At 44.5% G+C, this 9,971-nt stretch overlaps 1 long non-coding RNA gene across 1 annotated transcript; it reads left to right on the top strand.

The window, feature by feature from the left end:
* The first annotated feature begins 837 nt into the window (after nt 1-837).
* LOC109940640 (uncharacterized) lies at nt 838-1,345 on the top strand. The gene is made up of 3 exons (XR_002263259.2): nt 838-897; nt 1,002-1,085; nt 1,221-1,345. It is a non-coding gene; the product is annotated as an uncharacterized lncRNA (long non-coding RNA).
* The last annotated feature ends 8,626 nt before the right edge of the window (nt 1,346-9,971 follow it).

Raw genomic sequence — 9,971 nt, 5'->3', positions numbered from 1 at the left:
CAGAAATTTTCTTTGAGTAATTATCTACAGTTGCTCCCTTTAAATCAAATTACTATTAAATTTTATCTCTTTTGATGCCAGGGTTTGAAGCTGACCAAACAGAGTGGATACAGTCATGCTCAAAGTTGGCAAGCTGTGTCAACAAGCAGGCCCCCATCTGCTACTCGCTTCATGGGCATGCAGTAAAGCCTTGGTATTTAGCCGTTGCAGCTTGGGAAGGATGCACCTGCAGCAGTAAGACGATATCTCTTTATGCCATGGAAATTTTTCATGTCCTGGCCATCACATTATTGAACTAATTGTTGCCTTCATATATATGTAGCGAGCTGCACGTAGAGTTAGTGCTCAACGAAAGATGATCGAGGTTGAGTCTGTTGCAGCTGCTGATAAACAAGAGATTCGAGATGTAGTGAAGAAGTGATTCCGTGCTGAGGTGATTACACTTTTTAGTCAAATCGACATAGCAATTAATCACATTTTTGGTTGTACAAACCGCTTCTTTGACTTGAACTGTTTCACTATTGTTTATATTTATGAATCTAGAAAGAATTCTGAGAACTGTTCTATATGTTAGGATGATTATGCAGCGAAAAAACTTGATATTGAGCTGAGTGGAAGTTACCTGTTACCATACTTAATTGCTTTGACTTAATTTTTCAAAAGATATGACTTGACTAAGCATCTAAAGCAGCTCCAGTGTAGAATCCTGATTTTTGTCAGCGAGAATTCTCAGTTAAACTCTGAGACCGTTCACTTGACATAGAAGCTTGACATGAGGGCTGCGTATCATTAAATTAAAGTACATGGAAAAAAGGCCTGAGGCCCGGGACAAACATAACACAAACTGAGGGAGATTGTGTGCATGAGTGTAACTTTGAGGCCTTGTCGAAATTAATGGTTGCAGTGACAATTCCATTTCTTTATCCTCTTTCTTTCTCACGCTACTGCAGATTATTTGTTATCATTTAACTACTCCATTACGTAATTCATCTCCTTACCAGGTTAAGGACTTGGTGTTTCCTGTTAACGTGCATCTTGGCCAGCACTTCACTAAACCACCACCACGTTATTCTGAGGGTGCATTGGTAAGCAATAACCTTCTATGGCTTATTTTTTTCACTTGTTTACTTTGAGCACTGCTCATTTCTGCAATAAAACAATATTTATTTTTATTTGGTTCTACTAGTTCAGATTTTTATATTGCGGATTGTTATCTCCAGATTAAAAAGCTAGAAGAACTTGGAATTGGGAGGCCATCTACTTATGCATCTATAATGAAAGTGTTACTGGTAACATGACATTTTACTTCTGAACTATTTTTTACCGTGGTACTGTAAGGCTATTTGCGATGCATAAAGCATAGTTGATAGCCTTTCCTAGTGTATATTTTTTTTCCTTTTTGTGCCTTTGATGCTTCTCATCTAGGAGTTGTTAAACATATGTTAGGCTCACACGGTTGGGCCCTTTTGTCTGACGGCTTAGGCCTTTTGCCTCTTGTATATTTGCTAAGATGCTATTGTCATGTTGACATTTATGTGCACTATATGTCCACAATTCCCTCGACAAGTAAGTAATGTTACTGTGTGATACATGCAGTGAAGTTTTTGGGCTCCACTGTATGTTTATGAGACTACCTTCCAATTCTGTTGTCTGATGATGCAAGCTTGAACTCACTCTATTTAGCACTGATGTGGGGTGTTCAACCTTTTGCTAGATGGTCTCTATACTCTGTCCTTGGCTCATCTTCATATCTATATAACTGGCATGTGATATATTTATGAACATTGATATCGTTTTTATGCTTACCCACATGGGATAATCTGATCTTCTAACTCAAGATATTTTTCTTTTGGTAATCTGATCGTCTAACTTAAGTTTGCATTCAGTTTAGACTTTAGGTTATGTTAGTCATAACAAGCTTGAAAAGACATATTAACAAAGAAAGATCATATTAGCAGTTCATGTTACGTTTGCAGATATGGACCTCGGTGGTTTTCTCCACATTAGGAAAGCTGGAAGAGCCTTTTGAACTCAGTTTTTTTTTGCTACCAGTGGTGTTATGGTGAAACAGAGTTTTGTGTGTATGTACCAACAGCTGAAATGTAAACACGACATTATCATAGTTGAGTACATGAATAATTATCTCTTATATCTTATTGTAAAATCTGAAACAATTCTCATGTAGATGGTTAGCTTGCATTTTACAATTACCTCAGATCACTTCCTGTTGTATCTTACACCAATTTACGAAATTTCTTGATGCGTTTTATGACAACCTCGTGCGCTGAGAGATACATTCGGTCTACATTCGTTATTATGAAACAGATGGACGATTTACGCTAAAATCTGTATTCATTTACGTTGTTTTGGTTCACGATTTACGCTTAAATCCGTCCGAGCCAGAACCCGTGCACGATCGTTGGCGCGCGATTTTCGTGCCGTAAATTTGGGCTCCATTCGCCATTACGAAACAAATATACAATTTATGGTAAAATCTGTACTAATTTACAATGTTTCAGTTCACCTTTTACGATTTACGCTAAATTGTGTATTCATTTACGTTGTTTTAGCTCACGTTTTACGCTAAAATCTATTCGAGCCAGAACCCACGCACGATCGGACGCATGCGATTATTACGCCGTAATTTCGGGACCCATTCACTGTTACGAAACAGATATACGATTTACGCTAAGTTTCGTACTCATTTACGCTGTTTTAGTTCATGTTTTACGCTAAAATCTGTCCGAGTCAGAACCCGATCACAATGGGACGCGCGAGATTTTTACGCCGTAAATTTCGGGCCGCATTCGCCGTTTCAAAAACAGATCTACGATTTACGCTACAATTCATAATCATTTACGCTGTTTTTGTTCATGTTTTACGCTAAAAAATGTCCGAGTAAGAACCTGTGCCCGATGGAACGCACGCTGGCACGGGACGTGGCTATACCTGGCTGGGGCTTCCTGGTACTAATGGAAGCCCAGGGCTTCCATTACCACAGCCCTATATATATATATATATATATATATATATATATATATATATATATATATATATATATATATATATATAGGGCAGGTATAATAGTTAAAGGAAACCCAGGCCGATCACCCCTGCAACCTGGTTCAACCTAGCGCACCGACTGGACCAGTCTGTCGGTTGCACCACCCGCGCCCACGTCTGTGCGTGCAAAAAAGGAAATACATGTATGAGTCAAATACGTTCCCTTGCATGCGCGTAAATTTAGGAAAGATATGTGTGGTGGTTTCTATTTTTAATGCTTTATTTTCTCCATAAATTTAGAATCGCTGCAACAGCCATGCAGCTAGACTCGTAAGGACTATTTTATGATATATACTGCTACTAAATATGCTACCCTGTGTAGATAATTATGCAATTCGGTATACTGCGTAAAAATCTGTTACCGACTGCACGCACACGAATTTATGATGAAAATAATGTGCAATGAAAGAAAATGAATTACACGCATAGAAACAAAAAATCATATTTAATGTTTTATTTCCTTCGTAAATATAAGATCCCTCCATCAGCCATGCAGCTAAACACATTAAATCTAGTTGATAATATATACTGATACAAATTATACTACATGGTGTATGTATTTATGCAATTCGTTACACTGCGTAAAAAATCTAGCATGTTGTTCACTGGTGGACGCATCTCCGGGTTGGAGCGTAATAACCTTAAATTTTGAGCATAAAATCCCTCAATTATAAGCGTATATATCGAGCCAATATGAGAGGTTGATAGCTCTAGTAGGTTGTTATTACGATCCTATTTTTATGGCAGATCCGAAAAATATGGCAGCCGCATGCATGCGATTATACAGATCCAAAAATTATGGCAAAATGCATGCATGATTCAAACAAGTTCCCTTGCATGCACGTAAATTTAGGAAAGATATGTGTGACCGTTTTTATTTTAAATGCTTTATTTTCTCTATAAATTTAGGATCGCTGCAACAGCCATGCAGCTAGACTCGTAATGATCATTTTATGATATATACTGATACTAAATATGCTAGGCTGTGTAGATAATTATGCAATTCGATATACTGCGTAAAAATCTGTTACCAGCTGCATGCACACGAATTTATGATGGAAAGAATATGCAATGAAAGGAAATGAATTGCATGTATAGAAACAAAAAATCGCATTTAATGTTTTATTTCCTTCATAAATATAGGATCCGTCCAACAGCCATGCAGCTAAACGCATTAGAACTAGTTTATGATATATACTGAAACAAATTATACTACACGGTGTAGGTATTTATGCAATTCCTTACACTGCGTAAAATATCTGGCATGTTGTTCACTGGTGAACGCATCTCCGGGTGGAGCGTAAAAACCTTAAGTTTTGAGCATAAAATCCCTCAATTATAAGCGTAAATACTGAGTCAATGAGAGGTTGATAGCTCTAGTAGGTTGTTATTATGATCCTATTTTTATGACAGATCCGAAAAACATGGCAGCCGCATGCATGCGGTTTCTATTTTTATACAGATCCAAAAATTATGGCAAAATCGTGGGAGTTTCCATTGCATGCGCGTAAATTACGAATAGCATAAATCAAGGAATTGCCTTTCCAATGTGCATGCAGTAAACTGATATACGAACTCCATGTTCAAGCATAAAATCGTACAGTTTTTAGCGTAAATAATACATGTGGTAGGCATAAAACACAACAATCGAAAAGAAAACTGCGCCGGATCAGAGGATGTCACGCGCGATCATCGTTGCGCGCATCTCACGCCTTCCGTGACGTCGCTCGCTCGAACATCGCGCCTCATGCGTCGCCGTCGCTACTCGCATGTCGACGGGCGTCGCTTGCTCGCCGGCCTTGGAAGTGCCGCCTCCTCGGGGCTTCGAGGACGCCGCCGCTTGCCCGCACAAGGGCCCCGCTGTCGCTCGCCCTCTGGATCGGGGAACCGCCGCCACTACTCCGGATCGAGGAACTCCGCCACCGCGCGTCGAGGTAATGGAGTTGCGGCCACCAGCCTAGGAACCACCGCGACCGCACAATGGCACTACCGTCGCTCGCCCTCTGGATCGGGGGCCGCCGCCGGCGGCCTGGGAACCGTCGCCACCGCATGTCGAGGTCGGGGAGCCGCGGCCACCGCAGCCACTGGCCGGGGGTCCACCGCCGCGCGCGCTATCGGCCAACCGCCGTCACTAATGAATCGAGATGAGGCGTGAAAAACTGATCCCTAGCACTACAGATTTTCTTTTATAGACGTCTGGACCTGGTCCGGCTCGACCGGATTGCACTGTCTAGCCTGGGCTTTCTTTAGTTATTAGAAGCTCAGGGCTCCTAATATACAATATATATATACTGTATTTATATATTACACCTGGGTGCATTCAATATAGAGAATGCACCCAGGCCGAACCTACGCGCCAAGAGCACCTGGTCCGAGCCAACCGCCTCACCCAGGCCGAACCGACGCGCAGGCTCTAACAACTTCAGTCTGCACCAAGACCAGCAGTTGCGATCATTGTTTTGTTTAATAGATTTTTGGACATAGTGTTGGGGGCCTTCGGCTTCCGAAGGTCCTCAAAAACATAATTTGACAATGTTTTCCAAGTGAAATATGTGAACATGTATCTTCGGATTCGGATCATGAGCATACAGAGCATGGTCAGGACGAAGCCTGAGCGAGACGAAAGGTGATTATGACGAAGGACAAGGTAATCATGAAGCTGTGCGCAGGAAAGCTTCGGCATGGCAGCAGAAAAGGGGAACCGACTTAAAGATAAAAAGGCAAATTAGACCTCGAAGAATTACTATAGAGTTATTAGCAAATGTAAAGGGCATGAATGTAATTTTACATGGGCTGCGTCCCTTGCCTATAAATAGATGAATAGTACTCCCACGCTAACTTGGCATTCGCTTTTTGCATCGCGCTTGTACCCTTGCTTTCCTTCAAACCGAAGGTACATTTATAATTTGTTATTGTTGATATGGTAATGCAAATAAAAATAAGTTGATAATAATGTTTAAGTGTTTATATTATTTTTCATATCTTGCACATGAATTCTCCCTCATCATTTATTGTGCTTACGAAGGTTTTTCCTTCACAACCTTCGTCCGGAATTCATTATATCCGAAGGGAAATAATGTCTCAAAGGACGAAGGACTTTAAAATTTAATACTTTTTATGTTGCCTTGTTCTTAACTCTTAGCATTTGAGAACAAGTCCCCAACATTGGCGCCCACCTCCGGTGAACTCAGTTCCACTTTTTGAGTTTCGAACACCTTCGGCAAGCATAGACCTTCGTCATGCCGCCAAAGAAACCTTCAGCAACAGGGGTTGTCGCTCTGCAGCCGCTGGACCCCAACCAGGAGACCCTTTCTCTTCGGGAGGCCCGAAGCCAGAAGAGGAAGGCCACCAGTCCAACGCCTCAGGAGGATGACTTGGATTAAGAGATTAGAAATATGGAGATGCTCCATCAGCAGGTCCAAAGGAAGAAGGAAAAGATGGCTAGGCTAGCCGATTTGGAGAGGCAGATAGACGAAGCCTCCGAAGAAGTTCGCCATCTTACTCAGGATGAGCAGAACCGAAGGCCTCAGCACAGAGAGCTTCATCAGGAGGGCTTCTTCAACGAGGAGGATTGGTATGAGAATTTTCATCATGGAAATTTTGCTTTTGACGATGCTTCTCCTCTGTCAGCAGAACTGCAGGCTACACCTTGGCCTCCGTCTTACAAGCCACCTCAACTCCCCATGTACGACGGATATTCAGATCCAAAGCAGTTCCTGATAAGCTATGAAGCAACAATATCTTCCTATGGTGGCAATACTGCAGTCATGGCGAAGTGTTTCGTTATGGCTGTCAAGAACGTTGCACAAACCTGGTACTCCTCCCTTCGGCCAGGAACAATCACATCACGGCAGAAGCTGAAGGATATGTTGATCACCAGTTTCCAAGGGTTTCAAACGAAGCCGGTCACCGCTCAAGCCTTATTCCAGTGCACCCAAGATCACAAAGAATATCTTCAGGCGTATGTCTGAAGGTTCTTACGCCTGAGGGCACAAGCGCCAACAGTGCCCAATGAAATTGTCATTGAGGCCATGATTAAAGGGCTTCGGCCGTGACCTTCAGCCCAATACTTTGCCAGGAAACCCCCTCAGACTCTGGAGAAATTGCTTCAGAAGATGGATGAATACATCCGCGCTGACAATGACTTTCGACAGAGAAGGGAGGAAGCTTACAGATTCTCCGAAATAGCCAGGGGCTTCGGAGGGAGGTTTCATCCCAGACATGTCAGATCGATTCATTCCACTCAGACTAATGACAGGGGAAGCCAGCAGCAGAGGCCGCAATATTCCTCCCAGGCTTCGGGGCAGCAACAGAGCTATCTGAAAGGGAAATGTGCCCTTGGGCCATTTCTAAGTATTTTGGTGATTTAGTGTCCAACACAAGTGCCCTAGTGTAAAAAGGTGGACAAAGTACAAATCAAGGATACAGGTATGTTTCTCAGACTTAGTACATTGTTCTATGGACTAATGTGTTGTGTCTAAGTGCTGGAAACAGGAAAAATCCAATTGGAAATGTCTTGGCTCGAGCAGCCAAGAATCTGCTAAGTCTGGGGGCACCGGACTGTCCGGTGGTGCACCGGACTGTCCGGTGGTGCACCGGACAGTGTCCGGTGCGCCAGGCTGGCTCGAGCGAAATGGCCGCTCTCGGGAATTCACCGGCTACGTACGGCTATAATTCACCGGACTGTCCGGTGTGCACCGGACTGTCCGGTGAGCCACCGGTCGGCCGGGCCAACGGTCGGCCGCGCGATCTGCGCGGGCCACGTGGCCGAGCCAACGGCTAGAAGGAGGCACCGGACTGTCCGGTGTGCACCGGACATGTCCGGTGCGCCAACGGCTCCAAGTCTGCCAACGGTCGGCTTCGCCATTTAAGGAAAGAAATCGGGCACCGGACAGTGTCCGGTGTGCACCGGACTGTCCGGTGCGCCAGTCGACAGAAGGCAAGATCAGCCTTCCTGGATTGCTCTCAACGGCTCCTAGCTGCCTTGGGGCTATAAAAGGGACCCCTAGGCGCATGGAGGAGAACACCAAGCATTCCTACAACATTCCTAAGCACCAAGACATCGATTTCGCGCATTCTTTTCATTGTGATAGCATATAGAGCTCTAGTGGAGTTGTGAACTCATTGAGTTGTGTTGCGAGCTCTTGTTGCGACTTGTGTGCGTGTTGACACTCTGTTTCTTGTGTCTTGTGTGTGTTGCTAATCCCTCCCTTGCTCCGTGTTCTTTGTGAATTTCAAGTGTAAGGGCGAGAGGCTCCAAGTTGTGGAGATTCCTCGCAAACGGGATTGAGAAAAAGCAAGCAAAACACCGTGGTATTCAAGTGGGTCTTTGGACCGCTTGAGAGGGGTTGATTGCAACCCTCGTCCGTTGGGACGCCACAACATGGAGTAGGCAAGCGTTGGTCTTGGCCGAACCACGGGATAACCACCGTGCCATCTCTGTGATTGATCCTTATTGGTTATTGTGTTTTGTTGAGGATTCCTCTCTAGCCACTTGGCAATTATTGTGCTAACGATTAACCAAGTTTTGTGGTTTAAGTTTTCAAGTTTCACAGGATCACCTATTCACCCCCCCCTCTAGGTGCTCTCAATTGGTATCAGGGCCGTTCTCTTCAAGAAAGGGACTAACCGCCCGAAGAGATGGATCCTAAAGGCAAGGGGATGGTGATCAACGACAAGGAAAAGGAGTCCTTCGTCAACGAGCCCAATGATGACAGGCCCACCGACTCAGGCTCGGGCCACAAAAGAAAAGACGGAAGGAAGAAGAAGACAAGGCGCATCAAGGAAATTGTCTACTACGACAGCGACGAATCTTCCTCCTCCCAAAAGGACGACGACGACTACGATAGACGAAAGACGGTTAACTCAAACTTTTCTTTCGATTATTCGCGCATCCCGCATAGCTCAAATGCTCAATTGCTCCCCATTCCACTTGGCAAGCCCCCTCACTTTGATGGAGAGGACTACGGATTTTGGAGCCACAAAATGCGTACTCACTTGTTTTCTCTCCATCCAAGCATTTGGGAGATTGTGGAAAGTGGAATGAAATTTGATAGCTCGGATAGCCTTGTGTTTATTAATGAACAGATTCATAAAAATGCACAAGCTACTACTGTGTTGCTAGCCTCTTTGTGCAGGGACGAGTATCACAAGGTGAGTGGCTTGGACAATGCCAAGCAGATCTGGGACACCCTCAAGATCTCTCATGAAGGGAACGACGTCACCTTGCTCACCAAAATGGAGTTGGTGGAGGGCGAGCTTGGACGGTTCGCGATGATAAGGGGCGAGGAGCCAACCCAAACATACAACCGGCTCAAGACCCTTATCAACAAAATAAGGAGCTACGGGAGCACGCGATGGACGGACCACGACGTCGTCCGCCTAATGCTAAGGTCATTTACCGTTCTTGATCCTCATTTGGTGAACAATATACGTGAAAATCCCAGGTACACCAAGATGTCGCCTGAAGAAGTTCTTGGGAAGTTCGTAAGCGGACGAATGATGATCAAGGAGGCAAGATACGTGGACGACGCGTTGAACGGTCCTATTCATGAGCCTCAACCCATTGCTCTCAAGGCAACAAGGAGCAAGGAGGCGCTACCAAGCAAGGTGGCGCAAGTTGAGGCGGCCGGGCTCAATGATGAGGAGATGGCCCTCATCATTAAGCGCTTCAAGACGGCGCTTAAAGGTCGCAAGGGGCAGCCAAGCAAGACCAAAGCCAAGGGGAAGCACTCATGCTTCAAATGCGGTAAGCTTGGTCATTTTATTGCTAACTGTCCCGACAATGATAGTGATCAGGACCAAGGGAACAAGAGGGAGAAGAAGAAGCATTACAAGAAGGCCAAGGGCGAGGCACATATCGGAAAGGAGTGGGATTCGGATTGTTCCTCCTCCGACTCTGACAATGA

This window comes from Zea mays, chromosome 6 (genome assembly GCF_902167145.1).
Source record: "Zea mays cultivar B73 chromosome 6, Zm-B73-REFERENCE-NAM-5.0, whole genome shotgun sequence".
In the NCBI taxonomy this organism is placed as follows: Eukaryota; Viridiplantae; Streptophyta; class Magnoliopsida; order Poales; family Poaceae; genus Zea; species Zea mays.
Note: the sequence above shows the minus strand (reverse complement) of the source record. Positions and strands in the feature narration are given on the sequence as shown.